This window comes from Macaca fascicularis, chromosome 2, assembly GCF_037993035.2.
Source record: "Macaca fascicularis isolate 582-1 chromosome 2, T2T-MFA8v1.1".
Taxonomy (NCBI): domain Eukaryota; kingdom Metazoa; phylum Chordata; class Mammalia; order Primates; family Cercopithecidae; genus Macaca; species Macaca fascicularis.
This window is the reverse complement of record NC_088376.1, coordinates 179,637,427-179,658,140: the sequence shown is the minus strand read 5'-3', so window position 1 is coordinate 179,658,140 and position 20,714 is coordinate 179,637,427.

Genomic DNA, 20,714 nt, shown 5'->3' with positions numbered 1-20,714 from the left:
TTTTGTTTTTGCTTCACCCTTTAACTTCTTGTTTTTCAAATATAAGCAAATAAATATATCTACACACAGAAACACGTGCATAAATACACATGTATGTTTTATTCCTCTCTTAGAATACTATTCAAATATTTTGCACATTACTTTATATTCAATAACTTATCTATGTGTATCCATAATACTCTATGAGACCTTCCCCATTAAATTTGCAGCAGCATTGCATAGCTATGCCATAGTTTATGTAGCCAATTCATTCTTCAGAGACTTTTGAGTTATTTGCGATATTTTGTTGTTAAAAATACTGCTATTTTGCAAAATGTTTGCATGGGTTATTCCATATTTTCATTTGAGATAGACTCCTAAAATGATCCTTCTGGGTTTAAAAAAAAAACTCATATGAAATATTAAATTTCAGCAAATATCTCCTTGTTGGATTTTACACCGATAAGATAGGGTGTCAAACTTTGCAATATTTGACATACATGGAAAAGAATTCATTTTAGCTTTAATAAGATTTTCTTAGAGTGAAGTTGATCATCTTTTTGTATGTTTAAAAACCATTCATCCTTTCTTTTCCTGTTCATAGTTCATTTATTTCCCATTATGGTGGAGATTTTTACCTACAGTTATGCACTACATAATAATATTTTGGTCAAAAACTTACTGCATATAAGGCAATGATCACATAAGATTATAATGCAAATTTTTCTATCTTTTTTATGTTTATACATAAATATCACTGTGTTGCAACCGTCTGTTGTATTTAGCACAGTAACGTGCTACACAAGTTTGTAGTGTAGGAGCCACAGACCAAACCATACAGCCTAGGTGTGTAGTAGGCTATACTATCTAGGTTTTTGTGAGCACACTCTAAGATATTCTCCCAACAGCAAAATTGCCTAACAACATATTTCCCTTCATTAAGTAACACATGATTGTATTATGCATAAGACATTTTTCTTTGTGATATATTTGCAATTTTTTTTTTATTTTCTGTTTTTTTGTTTTTTGTTTTCCCCTGTCCTTTTTGTCTGATACATCTGTTTGGTAGCATTAACCACAGTCATCAGTTGCTTTCCCTCTCTCCCTACCTCCCATTCCCCATCATTAACTACTTGTCTTCCAAAGTACTTAGATCAAAAATCAACAAACAACAAACAAACAAACAAACTGATTATCATCTTTTATTGAGATTACCCAAACTTTACAAACTAACTGAGAGGCATGATAAGTACAATAACAAAGTATATTTTACGTTTGATCTAGTTTACTTTTATTTCCTAACAAAATATTTTGTAGTTATCTCATATTGTTTTTACACAGTTCCTGTGTTTATTCTGATAGTTTTTGCTGAGTCTTCTTAAAAGAGTACTTTTTTATCCATTATATTTTAATAGAATATTTTTTTAAACATGGAGTTTCTTGGTTTCACTAATTTGATATGCCGCTACTTGACTATATTTTCTTGTTTGTAGTATTTTTTTCATTAATTTATTTGGGTTTTCAAAATATTTTTAAATAATATCTGTCAATAGAAATAATTTTACCTTTCCATTTATTTTTGCATCTAATTGCATTTTTCCATGTAATTGCACTGGCCACTGCCTGTAAATCAAGGTTCTGTGTTGGGAAAAAGTTAGAAAAGCATTCTTGACATGTTCATAAGAAGGATCTGATATTTCCTCATTATGCAGTCATTACCTGAACAGTTCAATTTCTTATGGTCATATTTTGAAAAAAAAAAAACAAAACACCTGTCATTGGCATCGGTCCCATTTCTCTCACTAATCCAACCAGATATTCAAGTTTCAGGGATTGCGAATAATCTGATTGTAGTGAAGGAATGAGCTTGGCTACACCCTTTTCTTATCACTTGGCCTTTCTTACCTTTTCTCCTACCCTCAATCCTCACCTTTACAACTTCTGGGTGAGCATCCTATACCAGTGTCATAGAGACAGTTTATTCATTGTGTTTTCCTTTACTACTTATGTTTCAAATACCAAGAATATTAAAAGCTCTTTTGCCAGTGATAAGAATTTGGCTTAGGAGAGAAGAAACTGTTTTTTAGAAACCAGAGAGGCCCGTGAAAGTGATATCAGGACACTAGCCCATCTGCTAAATATGTTTTATCTGCTATGCATGTGTATACTTGTCTCAGAGTCCTTACAGGAAGACCAGATGATTGAACCAAAGAAGACATAGAGTATTATTCCAAGATTTCCTGGTGCAAAACATATTTTAGCATTTACAAATCTCCCTGAAACCAGAGAATTGTATGAAAAAATATATAAAATTCATGAATCAGAATCTAACAACTATAAGAGCACTAACTTTATACAGAAGCCCAAATTCCTCTTACTATTACAATGTCATTCTCTGGAAACGTTTAACCTTACCCATTTGACTGAAGGGAACATCATTCCAAGATCTTGGTTGAGGCCCACCTCCAAATTTTACAAAACGTACAGATGATCAGGATGGCATGTTGTCATCTGCAATATCTCTGAATGTTGCTTTGCTTGATGAGTTACTGGAAATTGGCTCAGACCTTATGACCTCTGTCCATCCACCTTCTGGGGATAAAACTAGAGAGCCAATCCTTGTTTTGATTGGCACGCCTTTCTAAAGTCCTCTGTGCTTCTTACTTACTAGAATTCTGCTGACACTTTTCCTTCTCTATAGAACAATACCGAATAGCAACACTGTTAAACTTAAATGTAGGTGTATGTCTGACATATTTCCCGCCACAATTCTCAAATACTTGCAAAAGTGTTTTATTCATCTGTTATCATTTTGCAGAGATGGTTATTTTCCAAGATATGTACTGCTTTCTGTGAGAACAATGTTTGTACAATTAGTGAGAATATATGTAAGTAACCAGACACGGGGAGGAAACAGAGCAGGCAGTTAGGAATAACCAGCATGCAGCCACTGCTGGAAGGAAAGATACTGTGGTGTTAACATACGGAAAGTATACCAATGTATACCAAATACAGTAACAAGGTATAAATACATACATATTTATGCCTCTGTGTCTAAATATATTGTATAGAATGCATATACATGTCATAAATTATATAATTAAAAACTATACAAATTTTAAAGTACACATATTTGTATGAATGTCTAGATATTCTATTATATATGTATATGTACATAAATATGTTTGATATTTGTATATAAATATATATGTTTATATTTATTAATATAAATAAAATATATGTGTATTAATGAACCAGTGCAGTCACTCTTTAGGCTAACACACACAACAATTCTCGCTGTAGTTGACAATGTTTGTAACTTCCTTATCCTACATTGGCTGTTTTTCATAATTAAAATGTCAATGCCTTTCAATTTAAACTTTCCCTTAGAATTTTCATTAAAGTACATCAGGTACTTTAATGTGTATATTGGAGCCTAAAGATCTTCTAAGAAAAAGGGTTCAGATGTTTTCTTTTTTTCATGATACTTTTAAAAATTTAATACTATAAAGTATTATAATACTAGAGGTCAAGATGAATTAATGTAACAATTTGTTTCTTAATGTTTGTCTAATCCACAAATAAATTATGAAAATATCGGAAAATATAAAAATGTGTTCTTAAGTAAGACAAGAATGATTAAGTAAAACAAAATGTCAATATAAAGGTGCTTATGATCGTGTATTGTCTAAACCAAAATTAAATTTTTTTAGGTGAGAAATTGAGACCCTAATGCAATACTCTCGTGTGAAACTATTAACTTTCTATTATAATTCATCTTCATATCAGAAATTAAACCTACAAAAGGGAGACAGAAACAACTTTCTCTTTGAGCTGCTATCTTTGTCAATTTAAAACTTGAGGTAGAGTGGGAGAAGCGGTTAATATTAGGATAGTGATAAGGTAATGTGAGGATAATATAATAAAACTGTAATATGAAGATTAGTTATCCCATTTCATATGTAGACTTTTTGTTAGCCCTATTTTCCTCTCTGCCTCTCACCTCTACCAACTATTACACTTGTTGGTTTGGAGACAAGAGTCTTTTCAATGTCCTGTTTGGCAGATTGAATCCTAATACTTCCTTTATTTTCACTTTTAATGATCTTTTAGTTAATAATAAAATGAAAAATAAGAACACGGTAATACATACAATCTATATACATAAACTTATTGCAAATACTTAAAATTTTGTATGTAAATATTTTTTCATATTTATGAAAAAAATATAATTTTTCAGTGGTGTTGATAACAACTTCTCTGTACATATCCTAAATTCCAGTGTTAATAATTGCTTTAAAGGTAAGACTCAAAAGTCTAGTATTGACAAAACCCATCTGTACAAACCTTATAACCAGAAGGGAGGAAAATAGCTTGTGTTTAATTAGATTCCATATGTCAATTTTGGCTTTTGTTGCCGTTGCTTTTGGTGTTTTAGACATGAAGTCCTTGCCCATGCCTATGTCCTGAATGGTATTACCTAGGTTTTCTTCTAGGGTTTTTATGTTATTAGGTCTAACATTTAAGTCTCTAATCCATCTTGAATTAATTTTCGTATAAGGAGTAAGGAAAGGATCCAATTTCAGCTTTCTACTTATGGCTAGCCAATTTTCCCAGCACCATTTATTAAATAGGGAATCCTTTCCCCATTTCTTGTTTTTCTGAGGTTTGTCAAAGATCAGATGGTTGTAGATGTGTGGTATTATTTCTGAGGACTCTGTTCTGTTCCATTGGTCTATATCTCTGTTTTGGTACCAGTACCATGCTATTTTGGTTACTGTAGCCTTGTAGTATAGTTTGAAGTCAGGTAGCGTGATGCCTCCAGCTTTGTTCTTTTGACTTAGGATTGTCTTGGCAATGTGGGCTCTTTTTTGGTTCCATATGAACTTTAAAGCAGTTTTTTCCAATTCTGTGAAGAAAGTCATTGGTAGCTTGATGGGGATGGCAAAAAAAAACTACCATAAGAGTGAACAGGCAACTTTTAGAATGGGAGAAAATTTTTGCAATCTACTCATCTGACAAAGGGCTAATATCCAGAACCTACAGAGAGCTCAAACAAATTTACAAGAAAAAACAAACAACCCCATCAAAAAGTGGGCAAAGTATATGAACAGACATTTCTCAATAGAAGACATGCATACAGCCAACAGACACATGAAAAAATGCTCATCATCACTGGCCATCAGAGAAATGCAAATCAAAACCACAATGAGATACCATCTCATACCAGTTAGAATGGCAATCATTAAAAAATCAGGAAACAACAGGTGGTGGAGAGGATGTGGAGAAATAGGAACACTTTTACACTGTTGGTGGGACTGTAAAGTAGTTCAACCATTGTGGAAAACAGTATGGCGATTCCTCAAGGATCTAGAACTAGAAATACCATATGACCCAGCCATCCCATTACTGGGTATATACCCAAAGGATTATAAATCATGCTGCTATAAAGACACATGCACACGTATGTTTATTGCGGCACTATTCACAATAGCAAAGACTTGGAATCAACCCAAATGTCTGTCAGTGACAGACTGGATTAAGAAAATGTGGCACATATACACCATGGAATACTATGCAGCCATAAAAAAGGATGAGTTTGTGTCCTTTGTAGGGACATGGATGCAGCTGGAAACCATCATTCTCAGCAAACTATCACAAGAACAGAAAACCAAATACTGCATGTTCTCACTCATAGGTGGGAATTGAACAATGAGATCACTTGGACTGCGGAAGGGGAACATCACACACTGGGCCAGTTGTGTGGTGGGGGGAGGGCGGAGGAATTGTATTAGGAGAAATACCTAATGTAAACAATGAGTTGATGGGTGCAGCACATCACCATGGCATATGTAACAAACCTGCACATTGTGCACATGTACCCTAGAACTTAAAGTACAATAAAAAATAAGAATTAAAAAAAAAAAAGAAAAATAGCTTGTGGTTAATCATTCAATTTTCTTTTAAAATAAAAAATAAATTCCAAAAGTATCTTTCTCCTTATTGTATTATTTTTGGAGATATTCTGAGTGTCTTTAGAGTAACTTCCTTTGAAATAATTTGTGCCTTAACAGTGAGGTCCTACACTAAACATCAGTACCTATAAACCTATTGAAAGAGAGCAGAAGGTAAGACATTTCCTAAATTTGAAGCAATAGCTTCATAGATTCTTGGTTACTTTATGTTTTCAATGTTTTACATTGAATGCAACTGTTAAAGATCAATTTTAATAATAGTTTTCAAGTCATAAACTTTAAGTAATATATATTTTAATATCTATGTAAAATGGGACAGCAGAAGACTGAATTTCTCATATACGTTATGTTTAGTGTTGGATCCCAATATTTCCAAAGCAATTTGCCCTTTCCTCCACTCCCTATCAGTTAAAGTAAAGCTAACTGTGTAGAAGGTAAAATCTGGAATTTCACTTATAGAATATTCCTAAAACTATCTGATCAGATCATTTTAGGTTTTATATGTGTGTGTATAGATATAATATATATTATGTATATATGTGTATATACACATATTTGTATACACATGTATATATGTATATTTGTGTACATATATATGTATATTTGTATACATATATATGTATATACTAGACAAGAATCCAAAGGACATGAATGTTTGAGAAAAGAGCAAGAAATCTTGAGACCGAAAGCATAACTCACTCAAAATCTCACATGTTAGATGAATAATATCAATGCAAAATGTATGTGAGTTTTAACAAAAGAATCATGACTTGGTTAGTGAAAAATATCAGAATTGTAAGAGAAGGAATAACAGCAAGAGAAATATGAATAACTAAACAAGTTATGGGAGTGATAACAATGTTCAACACTTTTTATGTTTCAAATTCTATTTATGTCAACACAAAGATAATCCTTTTTTCTATATAGAATTTCTATAGCAGTCTTTATAATGTTATTTAATTGGTTCTGTGACAAGTAAAACCCCTATAGGTTAAAAATTAACATCACTGGTTATAGAAGAGAAGCTATATTCTGAACTGAAATCTCAATCAGATTTACTTTATGTATAGGCTTAATGAGTACAACAACAAAGAATAGACAACCTAAATTATTTCTCCCAACGTGAAATTACCCTTGTAAACCTTAGACACCATATAATTGATATACAGAAAATGCCAGATGCATATACATCCGACATCAATTTATTTCTGTGTATTTCATGCCTTTGAAAGTTTAAAATTGTTTGTATTAAATCCGAGGGGTTTTATTTTTTGGGCTAAGAGCATTAAAATCTCTTCTAGTGGCAAGTGCCTTGAATCATTAAAATATTACTCTACTGGCAAATTTTCAGCCTCTACTGCACTGTGACAGGGTAATGGAGCAAGTACTTCCAATGCTGACCCAGTTTCACCTGGATTCTAGTTGTGCATTAGTTCTGCTGCCCATGGGCAAAGCTTATAAACTCTTTGGGACTTCTTCAGGTATTTCTTATAAAATTAAGTAAGGTAAACTTTGCAAATTACAGTGTGCATAAATATTATTCTTATTATTATTACCTTTTAAGTTGTGTGTTGGACTAGATCATTTTTACTGTTTTAAAAATTTTCAGCATTTTACACTTTTTCTAAAGACAGTGCCATGATTTCTTAGTGTTAAAAGCCTAAGATACAACAAAAATTGTGTGGGATTCATTATGAGAAAATTTTCAGTCTCAGAATTCAGAAAATAGAAATTACTAAGCTATCAAATGGTATTAAAATGTTCTCTCAGCACATAATCTTACTCTTCAAGTTAGCATATGGAATGTTGCTTAATGATCAGGGCGTTTGCACTTCTTTTTGACTATAAAAAATAATGATCTTTCATTGTAATAAAATATTACACTATTGCATAGTCTGTGTTTTATGAATTACTCTACACACATTTTGTGTCAATTATGGGCCACAGAATAAAAGGTAACACTTCAGCCTTCAGGCTGAATCATTTACTTAGAGTTCACTGATGTGTTCTTAATTCAATTTGACGTCTTTCTCCACCCACAGTTTGTGAGGAGAGCGATGCAAACATTTTTCTTCATTGGCCGTGGCTGGAGAATGCATCAATATGACAAATATTTTATATGAAGAAAAGGGTAAAGCCCTGCGATTTACAATATATTTCTCTCACAGAAAAACAAAGATAATCACAGTAATATTTATAACATTTCCCTTATCTTAAAGGAGCCTCCAAGCACTTTAGAAATGTTAATGATAATCTGGTTACCACATAACCAGTGCTTCACATCTCCCATCACTAAAAAAAATTATGTTTAACAGTTTGCAAGGATGACAGACCCTGAAGAAAACTCTGTTGGATTAATGATTGCACGTGTAAGGCTGAAAAGGGAGTACTATTTACTTCAAACTGCCTATGCTGAAATGTGTATCCATCACAGAATCTCGCATATGCAAAATATGATGGCTAGCATATCATTCACCTGCTCTCAGATAGAAATATTGATGAGGCATCACAAAATACTCTGCCCCACACCATCTGGTAACAGAGATGGCATTATGCCTGTTATTAATAACGAGAACACGAATCATCATTTAACAATATTTACTGTGCTTAGGTAAATTAACATTGTTTTGTTTCTTCTGCATATTTAAAATAATTAAATCATTAGGACCTTTTATTAATGGCCCTATAGGACATTACAAGCATAGCTATTATTTCCAAAATAGAAATAAATATTTATACGTGGTCTATGAACGTCCTAGCATGTAATATATGACTAACTCAGACAATAATATGTTGCACATTCTATAATGATTAACAGCATTGCTTGCATAATTACAAACAAGTGTTGAAGTTTTATAAATACACATGTACACATGTATAATCCATATATATGTGTATGTTTAACATATATTGATAGTTTCGTGATGCTTCAATTTGTATCATGTGTAATTATTCACCTCACAACCACTAGTAGTTACGAGAAAAAGTTTATGCAAAATTATATTTCAGTTTTTAAAAAACGTCATTCATTATCTAGCTATTTTGTGGACAAAGTTTATTCATTCATGTCTTCATTCATTCAGTAATTACTAGAACCTGTTCTAGGCATTAGGCATTTAAAGAGAAATATGATGCTTTCCATATCTTCTGGGAGATCACAGTCTCCTGGGAAAGATAAATAAAGAAATGGTAAATAGAGCTCCATAAGAACACCAAACAGGCAGCCCATAACTCTAAAAGATGAGGCAAGGGCAATTTTACAGAGGAGGCAGTACTTGAATTGAATCTTGAAGAATGAGTAGGTGATGCCAGTCTAAGCAAGCAGTCCTGTCAGAGTTCTAATTGTAAAGTTAAAACGTACTTCCAGCATTCACTAACATAAAGATATAGGTCCAGAAATACTGAATTAAAAATGGATCAACCTCAGTATGAGTTCCAACAAAATGTGAGCAAAGTGACCTACTGAAATACATTGTACTGCCTTTGACACTCATACATACCTAGGTAGAATCAGACTTAAAATTAGCTTTTGAAAACAGGGTGCTATACCCCCCGGTCTACAACACTTTCTCATGCCATATGCCCATTTATCTTTAGGTACAACTCATAATCACGTTCATGCTTTATTTTAACTTTCATATGTGACCCTTTTATTTTTCTGACTCTTGTCCAAATCTGCAAACTAATCTGCTAACGTAAAGTCCCACTTATGTGCATGCCTATCAAGCTTCCTCCATAACCTCAGGATAAGTGAGCTACCATGTGATGTTTTCTATTTCTTTCCTCTTATTTTTCTTTCCTCTTTTTCTCTGGGCACTGACATGTGCCTTGCACACCTCTGCTGTTTCTGCTAGACACGATCATAATTTAACTGGACCCAACAACTCCATCTGCCTTTGATGGAAACAACCATAACTTCTTCCAGGTTCCTACAATAAATGTTTGTTTTGTGCTGCTGCTAACACATAAGAACTCTCTTGGTTCTAAAGCTGTTTGGCAATTTATTGGTACATCAGAGAGACTAAGCTCATTATGTCTAGTTTGTTTCCCTAGGTATTTAATTCATTACCAGGAGGTTTCTTCATCACCCATGTCAATAAATTAATGTCAGGTCACAAACTGACCAGACAGTACCAGGCGCACCTGAAGTTCCAGAAGAAAATAGGAAAACAAATGTATAGGTAGATGTTACAGACTGAATCCTATCCTCCAAAAAAGACATGACAAAATCCTAATCCACAGAACTCCAGAATATGACCTTATTTGGAAACAGAATGTTCAGAGAGCTATGTAAGTTAAAATGAGGTCATTAGCATGGGTCTTGATCCAGTATGACTGCTGTCTTTTTATAAGAGAGAAATTTGAACAGAGAGACAGATATGCACAGAGGGAAGATGATGTGCAGAGATACAGGGAAAGGTTACCTGAAGATGAAGCAGAGATTGTAGCAATGCATGTAACAAGTCAAAAATTGACAGCAAACCACCGAAAGTTAAGAGAAAGTCATGGAACAAACTCTCTCTTACAACCCTCAAAAATAACTTACCCTGCCATCACCTTGCTTTCAAATGGGGGTACAATAAATTTGTACTGTTTAAGACACCAGTTTGTAGTACTTTGTTACAGCAGCCTTAGCAAACGTATACAAGAGATGACCCCAGTCCCACTTCCCCTTCTTCAGTATGGATTTGTATATCATATTATAGAAATATATGTCTGTCTTCCTTTCCACGAGATGTAAGATTTACAGGTGGTAGTTACTATGTTTTACACATTTATTTTTCTTTGGAGCTCTACCCCATTATTTTGAACACGGCAGAAGTGAAATTAATTTTGCTAACTATATTTTAAAATGGAAAAATTCACTGAAGCTATTTAATACAATAATTCTTTGTTTCATAAGGAAAGAAAATCAGCAATAAATTGATGTAAACAGTCATGGAAAAACAAAATTATTTAATTCCATTTTGTTTAATATGTATCTGCATATATACTCATATTTTTCCAAAATCACTAGTGTTTATGACCATGAATTTTCAATGAAAGCAGATATATTTTATAGAAATGCCCTAATGCCTATGTGTTTATTAATATAATGTTATGAGAGCTTGTTTACTTCATGAATATTAATTGTGGCTTTATTCTCACTTTATATTAATATAACTGAACATACAATGTTGATTTTTACATTGTTTTGTATTATATCATAATACTTTTTAGCAACAATAAATCTAGCTTGATTTAGAATACATTAATACAAGCCGAAATACAAATTAATTTGAAGGTTAGTAAATATATCGAAACCACAATGCAACAGACTAATAGGCCCTAGTATACTATGAACTGTCTGTATTGTTATTACTGAAGCTTCTATTAGCTCTCCTCTAAGCAGACTCATTTGACTGGAAGAAAATTGGCTCCATATTAATGTGTCACCTATTATGCTGTACTTTAAGGAACTGAATATCAGATTTGTACATGGCCACTGTGAATAAGAAGGATGGTTATATACATTTCTTATAGGAAGTCCGAGGTAATTTAGAAGACTATCTTTTCTCACACCAAAAGTAAACACATTATTGATGATGTCTCTTTGAGCAAATTCCCTTTAAGTTTTTTAAATGTAAAATATACCTTACGTTGGTGCAAAAGTAATCACAGGGAAAGAGAATCTAGAGAAGTTCGACTTAAAAAATAATCCTAAATCTTTTGATTAACCCATTGGATGACTTGACTAAGCTTTTTGAATTTCAGCCGTCTCTTTCTGACATCTTATAGCAATGGAAATCTTATAATGTACAGTTGGTGAGGAGCAGTAGAGGATGAATACTATGTGGAGCTAATTTTTTGCTTTATGATCCTGGTTTCTTTTCTCATTAGCACAAGGTCAAATACTCAGTTATCTTCTGTGTGTTTGAAGTTCAAAGTGAATGTTAGCTGAAACAATGGCCCGAATTCCTGTCAGAAAATCTGCAGATCACAAATGAAATCAATTTGTATAATGAAACGCAAGCCATACAGGTCAAATGAATGGTCAATAAATTTAGTCATGTAAAATTACAGTAAGAGTAAAAATTCTTAAAACCTAATTTTTTTATATAAAATAAATCTTTTGGGAAAACAGTTTGATTTCTGACTGGCAATGATGAAGGGCAGAAATAAAACTGATTAACAGTGACCACTGATAACTTTTTGGAAATTATTATATGATTTTCCTGAAAAAACAATACATACTCTGTGGTAATTGGAAGGCTACTCTGTGAGCTGCTGTGATAGGTAGGTAGCTGGGACATATAAGATGAAAAACTGAGATCAGCTCAATACAATGAAATTTCTAGAAAACTAGGCTAATAAATGTATAATGAGGACTGAACTTAAGTAGTTTCAGACTACACATGTTTGAAGGCGGTATTCATCTACAACTCTCATAATTATTTTTATCTCGTAATTATTTTTCTTAGCATAGAATCTTTTTTGTTTGTTTGTTTTTGAGATGGAGTCTCACTCTGTCACCCAGGCTGAAGTGCAGTGGCATGATTTCAGCTCACTGCAACTTCCACCTCCCAGGTTCAAGTTATTCTCCTGCCTCAGTCTCCCCAGTAGCTGGGACTACAGGAGCCTGCCACCTGACCTGGCTAATTTTTGTATTTTTAGTAGAGGTGGGGTTTCAACCTGTTGACCAGGCTGGTCTCAAACTCCTCACCTCAAACGATCCACTCACCTCGGCCTCCCAAAGTACTGGGATTACAGGTATGAGCCACTGCACCTGGCCCCTTTTTATTTTGAGAATCATACGGAGGCCATTAAATCTCAGACATCTTAGTAATATTTTACTCCCTTTGAATTACATTTATTTAAACATTAGAGTCACTGGAATTAAAATTAAGTCTTTAAAAACAAGTCAGTAAAATCTGGACAGGTGAAGATACCAGTGAAGTTCACTGTCTTTGAGGTGGGCCTTATGTAGCTTTCTGAATATATTTTACAAAAGCAAATAAGTTAAATGAAAGGAAATAATTATAAGTGAAGCTTGTGTTCACATTTAAATTTTTCACTTTTACATAATAGTGCATAAAATTTGTTGAGTGATCATTTAACACCAAGCTTTCTACATGCAATATTTCATTTAGTATTCCAACAATTTAATGTAGTAAGTCATCTTAAAATCTCCAATTTTATAACAACGAGTTAAGTGATTATGTTGTGCACCTGATAAGTAATGGAGAAGATTTTGAACCAAAAGATTGACACCAGAACCTATGTAATTAAGTCATGATGCTTTTCAGAAAACTTGAGGATCCTAATTCCCTCTCTTACTGGCATTTGCTTTGCCTTTAATTTCAGAGTAGAAACATTTATAATATAAATTACAAATTCAAAAGAAAATGCAAAAGCAAATTGTTAATATGGTAATTAACAGTCTAACAACTTCAGTATGTTAGAGCTAGCATATTCGAGCTCTTCAGTATGTTCAGCACTCTAAACTAGCATGTTACTCGTAAAAATGAACTATATAATATTCACTTCAATTTTGATTTAATGAAAATACTCACTTCTCACTTGCCCCCTCATAGCCAATACTTTCCTTTTTTTATTTTATTTTATTTTATTTTATTTTATTTTTTGTGATGGAGTCTCTCTCTGTCCCCCAGGCCAGAGAGCAGTGCTCACTGCAACCTCCACCTCCCGGGTTCACGCCATTCTTCTGCCTCAGCCTCCCAAGTAGCTGGGACTACAGGCACCCGCCACTACGCCCAGCTAATTTTTGTCTTTTTATTAGAGATGGAGCTTCACCTTGTTAGCCAGGATGGTCTTGATCTCCTGACCTCGTGATACGCCTGCCTCGGTCTCCCAAAATGCTGCAATTACAGGCGTGAGCCACTGCCCCTGATCCAGTACTTTCCTTTTAGTGTAGCTGCAAGCCTCAATGCCTTCCACAACGAAAATTTCCATGTTTCCTTCTTCATTACTTTTCTTCTTGTAAGCATTCTTTATGCTTTATTTTAGCTTATTAATTAATTGCTTTATTATTTCATATTATGTGTACTACATAATGATTTACTTCCAGTGTTCAGATACTAATTATATATACCATGTGTTTTCATATTTCCTCCAAGTTTGCTCTGTGTGACTTTAAGGTAGTCATGTCCACTCTGGCCTACGGATTTCACAAATTATCAGACTGGTCTGAGTAATTTCCACAATTCTTAGCTCTGAATGTTATAGTCTAAATCACCTTCTTCCCAAAGAGGCGAGACCTGGATGATTTTGGCCAACTGAATGAAGAGCACACTGTAATAGGTACTTGTCATACTAGACTCTATTTTTTAGACTTGGAACCAAAGAGAGTGAAGAAACCCTGAGTATGCTGGCCCTACAGACAAGTCAATACAGTCAGTTGTCATTCATGCAGTCTAAGGAATAATTCTCTCTTTGAGAGATAAGTATACTAAATTTCAGTGAAATTTTGTCTAATTCGCAAGTCTGTATTTGCTCATTTTATTCCATGAACTTTTATTAAAATAAGGAACTTTTCCAATGGTCAAAAAAACAAATAATTATAATAAATAACCTTCAACAAAATATTATAATTTAAACACTTTTTTGTGCTATTTATTTTCCACATTTCATCTCATATTAATATTATTAAGTTTATGTTTACTATACTTGTGAGTAGTTTGAATTATTAATTTGTATATGTTTCACAGCAAAATGTTTCACTTGTCTGTACCCAAAAGTTGTATGCTAAACTGTTAAAATAAAACAAAAAGGAGATAACAGAAAAAAGTAAAGTTTTGGTAAAGTTTTATAAAGTATATTTTTTGGAAACTATTTTTTAGATTATGATTTGACACTGAATGAATGATGGCTGTAGTTATAAAGTTTCAGAGCTTATTAAGCTGACTTTGAAATATAAATTAGTAAATTACTCAATATGACATAAAATAATAAGAACTGAAAAGAAAAACAAGTAAAAGTAGCTCAAGTAGTGTCAGTTTTTAAAAGTTGGTCTTACAATGTACTTCGTATATCTGTAAGAATTTATCCTTAGAATAAGTCACCGTTTTCCAAGAGCAATTAGTGAGATTTTCCCAACACAATAAAAATCATGTTATTTAACAATCTCATCTAACTGTATAAAAGGAAAAGTGGAACAAGGAAATGTGTCCCAGACCACCAGCAACAAGTTTTGCTATTCATATATCCAAAAAATGAAATCCAAAATAATTCGTGTATCATCAAAGCTATTGCTTTCTCAAGCCAATCTCCCCTAAAAGTTTTATATTTGAAAACTATACTTGGAATATTTTCTAAATTGAATAAAAGATCTATTTTCCTCAGGATGGGCATGAGAAAATCAAGAAATATTTTCACTAACACTAATAAACATTTTCTCTGGTTCATGCTTTAATTATTTGCATTCCAGTGGGCATTCTTTACTCCAGATGGAGTATAAAATATCTTAGTCTATACCTGAGTTTCTCACTTGTGTCTACTTATTAAATTTTATTTCTTTCACTAGTTATATATCATATTAGTTGCAATATTTCCTGTAACAATAAATTCATATTAATCAAACAGTAAATTAATATTAATATCCTTTGACAATAAATTAATATTAATAAATATTTCCTTTAATAATAAATTAATAACTTCCAATAAACACTGTAACTTTTATGAATCAGACTGAAAGGTCCTAAGATCAATAATTTAAGCCAGATGTGGTCATCTGAGACTATAATCTCAGCTGCTCAGGAGGCTGAAGTGGGAGAATTGCTTGAGCCCAGGAGTTCCAGGTTACAGTAACCTACGATAGCACATATGAGGCCTTACGTGATGTTTCACCCGCCTGGATGAAAGGCAGGTGACTTATCCTGACTCAACTAACTTGGCATTCTTGTATCTTTACGACTCTCTTAAAATGTATTTGACAAAGAAATGACTGTGGGGATCTATTATGTAATTATGCTATTTTACTGTTTAACTGCTTTTCTGCACTCTGTTAAATGGCATCCCCCACTATACTTAACTCTTCACAGGTGGATTGAAATTTTATTCTGACCCTCTAAACATGAATACAATGAAAGCTTTGTTTTAGCTGGACTTCTAAAACAGTGAAAAAAAAAACAAAAAACCTCCATGCCTTCATCTTCAAAATAACAACTTTGTGTTATCACTGTATTTCCATATACAATTGCTGTGTCTGTCTTTTTCTGTGCCATCCTCATGTTAAAATTATTGAGAAGAAAAATACTGTCCGCAAATTCCCCCCCTATTTTCTTTCCATTTCTTCGTTATGTTTATAGATTTATTCATCCTTCTTAATTGTAGAATTTTTCCATGTTACAAAATATTGATAATGGGATTTAAAGTAAAATTGTATTTCATGTATAGACAGTTTGGGAAATTGACAGACAAATTTTTGGCAGTAAGTATCCTAATTTAATAATAATCTACCTCTCTACGTCTTTAATACTTAATTTATTTATATATTTTATAACTTTTATAGAGTTTCTATACTTTTTTTTATAAGTCAATACCCAGAAATTTTCTTCCTTTTAGAAATGGGATCTATTTTTCCCATTACATTCTCAGAGATATGATTTTTTTTTACTTTTGGAGTAGAAAAATGTTTTTGTTTGTTTATGCCTAACCACTAAATTTTCACAATACATTTCATAGTAATAAATTAGCTACTGTATAATCTTCTTTTTTTTTTTTTTTTTTTTTTTTTTTTTTTTTTTTTTTGAGATGGAGTCTCACGCTGTTGCCCAGGCTGGAGTGCAGTGGCGCGATCTCGGCTCACTGCAAGCTCCGCCTCCCGGGTTCCCGCCATTCTCCTGCCTCAGCCTCCTGAGTAGCTGGGACTACAGGCGCCCGCCACCGCGCCCGGCTAATTTTTTGTATTTTTAGTAGAGACGGGGTTTCACTGTGGTCTCGATCTCCTGACCTTGTGATCCGCCCGCCTCGGCCTCCCAAAGTGCTGGGATTACAGGCTTGAGCCACCGCGCCCGGCCTGTATAATCTTCAAGGAATATGATTTTCCTTTCTTGAAGTAATATCTGTGTTTCTATCTAATGTCATATTGACTAGAATTGTCAAATAGTGTGAAATGTCATTTGCCTTAGTGGAAAATTTATTTTGTGTCTAGTTGTAATTGAAATCTTTCTTGATATTTACTATTAAAAATAATACTGAATGATTGCCTGAGGTAGACTTTATTTTATTATTTTTATTGGTATTATTAATGACTACTTTGCTAGCTTTTGTTGTTAGTTTTAAATGTAAATGGATTCTAAATTTTATCAAATACTTACTCAAGAACTATGGAAATGGTTTATTTTTTATATATATTTATTACTGCCTATGGATTCTACTATTACATCTTCTAATCTTGAACAATCTTTGAATCTCTGAAAAAATACATTTCCATAGTTTTTTAATATTTCTGTTAGTCTTTGCTAATGTTGCATGTATTATTCATATAATTGTAAATATATTATATTTTTTATAGTTTCTCATTTGATTTGCATTATCTAGATATCTAACAATAATTTTCCTGTAATCTGAAAATGTTTTAATAACTTAAGAATTGGCCACATAAAATGATTTGAAATTGCATAGCCCAGGAATTTTTCTAATGATAATTCCATAACAACTAATTTATGCAACAGTTATATTAATACTACTAAATTTCAAATCTATGATGACATATTTGTATATCTATCTTTTATTCATTTCATTTAAACCATAATGACCTCTTTCTTGTTTTTTAAATAAATCAAGTTGTTCCAGATCATACTGTCTGTCTGCAATTGCAATGACTCCTACCTGTAAATTTTACCACTACCCATATTGGAATACCTCACTTTCTCACATCATTAAGATATCTGCTTTAATGTTACTACTTACAGAGGCTTTCCCTGACCACTGTCCTATCTAAAGTAGCACTCCTATTTATTTTTATTCAGATCCCCTCCTTAGTCTAACAGAAAGACATAGTTTTGTTAGACTTTCCATTAATTTTGGAGTCAGCTTTACTGTGTATAGTCATTGAAAATAATCTAAGCCATTAATATTTAAATTTTATCAGCATTGTTGTTAATCTAATATACCACTGTTTATATTCTTTCTCAAATATGTATGTATGTTGTTATAGACCTTGTCTTATTAATCTCATACTTTTTATTCTTTTATATTTTGTATAAAAGATTATATAAAAGATTATTGCTGTTTGTGTTTTTTTCTATTTTCTTAGTCTTTTCATTAATCTTGGAGTCAGCTTTACTACTATGCATAGTCATTGAAAATAATTTATACCATTAATATTTAAATTTTATCAGTATTGTTAATGTAATATACCATTGTTTATATTCTTTCTCAAACATGTATGTATGGTGTTATAGTCCTTGTCTTATTATTAATCTCATACTTTTTATTCCTTTATATTTCATAACTAAACTCAGGTTATTGCTATTTTTTTTTCTATTTTCTTAGTCTTTAATCTACTTTCTTAAAGTTGCTCAAAGAAGTAAAAAAAGTGGCAAAACTCAAGGAAAAAATGTGTAAACAAAATGGAAATATTGATAAACAGCTGAAAGGCCTAAAAAGAAACCTGAAATACATTATAGAGATGAAATGTACAATAACTACAATGAAATATTCACTAGAGATATTCAAAGGTAGATTTAGGCAGGCAGAAGAATTGGTGCAATTGAAGACAGGACAATAAATATTATCATGTCGGCAGGGCGGGGTGGCTCAAGCCTGTAATCCCACCACTTTGGGAGGCCAAGGCGGGCAGATCACGAGGTCAGGAGATTGAGACCAACCTGGCTAAAACGGTGAAACCCTGTCTCTACTGAAAAAAAAAAAAATACAAAGAATTAGCTGGGCATGGTGGCGGGCGCCTGTAGTCCCAGCCACTTGGGAAGCTGAGGCAGGAGAATGGCGTGAACCCGTGAGGCGGAAGTGGCAGTGAGCGGAGATCGCGCCACTGCACTCCAGCCGAGGTAACAGAGCGAGACTCTGTCTAAAAAAAAAAGAAAAAAAAAAAAAGAAAAAAAAAAGTTTTCATATCCGATGAACAGAAAATGAATTGAAATGTGGACAGAGCCTAAATAACTTTGGGAGAGTATAAAGCAGACCTACGTATTGTGGCAGTCTTCTAAGGAGAAGAGAGAGGAAAAGTACCAGAGAAAACTATTTGAAGAATTAACGGCTTAAACCTTGATAAAATATGTAAATATAAACATCCAAGAATCTGAAGGATAAAAGTAAGCAATACCAATGAACACAATAACCAAACTTCAGAAGCCAAAGACAAAGACTCTTGAAAGCAGCAAGAGAGTAGTACCATTACACACAAGTGAAATCAGAATTTTAGCAGATTTCTTATCAGAAACTTTGGAGGCCAAAAGATTAATAATCAGCTAGTATATTCAAAGTGCTAAAAGAAACATCCTGTCAACCTCAAATCTCATATTTCACAAAATTGTCCTTCAAAAATGAGGGAGATAGTATGAATTTCCCAGGTAAACAAAAGCTAAGAGGGTTTATTACTACTACATCAGCTCTACAAGAAATGCTTGAGTCCTTCAGGATAAAATGAAAGGATACTACACAACAACTGAAAGCTATAAAAGATTTCAATAAAGAGAAATGCATGGGAAATTATAAAAGTATTACTGTAACAAGCTTTGTAACTCTACTTTTTTTTTTTTTACATAATGTTAAGAGGTTAAATATTTTCTAAAAATATTCATCTAAAAATTATTGTAATTTTGGTTTGTGGCTCTATATTTTGTTTTCTATATAATTCAAGATACTATTGCATTTAAAATAATTATCAGCATATGTTTTGAAGTACTTAAATATGTAATTTTGTGACATCAAAAATGAAAGCGTTGGAGATGAAGCTGTAAAGGAGCAAACCTTACATGCATTATTAAAGTAAAGCTGGTATAAATTTAAATGAGTGTTTCCCCCTTGTAGCCACAAATAATATATACATAGAATATAATTTAAACAATATAATACAAAAATTCAACTAAATGCAAAGTTGACAGTAATAGAGAAATTAGGGACAAAATAATATAAGGCACACCCATATAAGGCACATCCCAAACAAATATCAAAATAACATAAGTCCCTTCTTATTAGTATATGTAAATAGATCAAACCCTCCAATCAAAGACAGAGTTTGGCAGAATGAATTTAAAAAATGATCTAAGGCCGGGAGCGGAAGCTCAGCCCTAGCACTTTGGGAGGCCGACGCATGTTGATCACTTGAGGCCAAGAGATCGATACTAGCCTTACCAACATAGTAAGACCCCATCTCTACTAAAAACACAAAAATCAACCTGGTGTGGGAGTATACGCTTGTAATCCCAGCTAGTAGGGAGGCTGAAGCACAAGAATCACTTGAACCTGGGAGGCGCAGGTTGCAGTGAGGTGAGAGCATGCCACTGCACTCCAATCTGTTATAGCAAGACTGGCAAAAAAATAAATAAAAATAAAAATAAATAAATAAAAATAAAAATTAAAAATTAAAAGAAATCTAAGTCTGCTGTCTACAAAATACACAATATTTTGAAAGTGAAATGATGGAAAAAGATATTCCATGGAAATAACCCAAAGAAAGCAGAAATGGCTAGTATTCCTACATCTTCAATTTTTTGGAAGAGTTTGAAAAGGATTGACATTAGTTCTTTGTATGTTTGTTAAAATTAATCAGTGAAGCCCTCAGGTATGGGCATT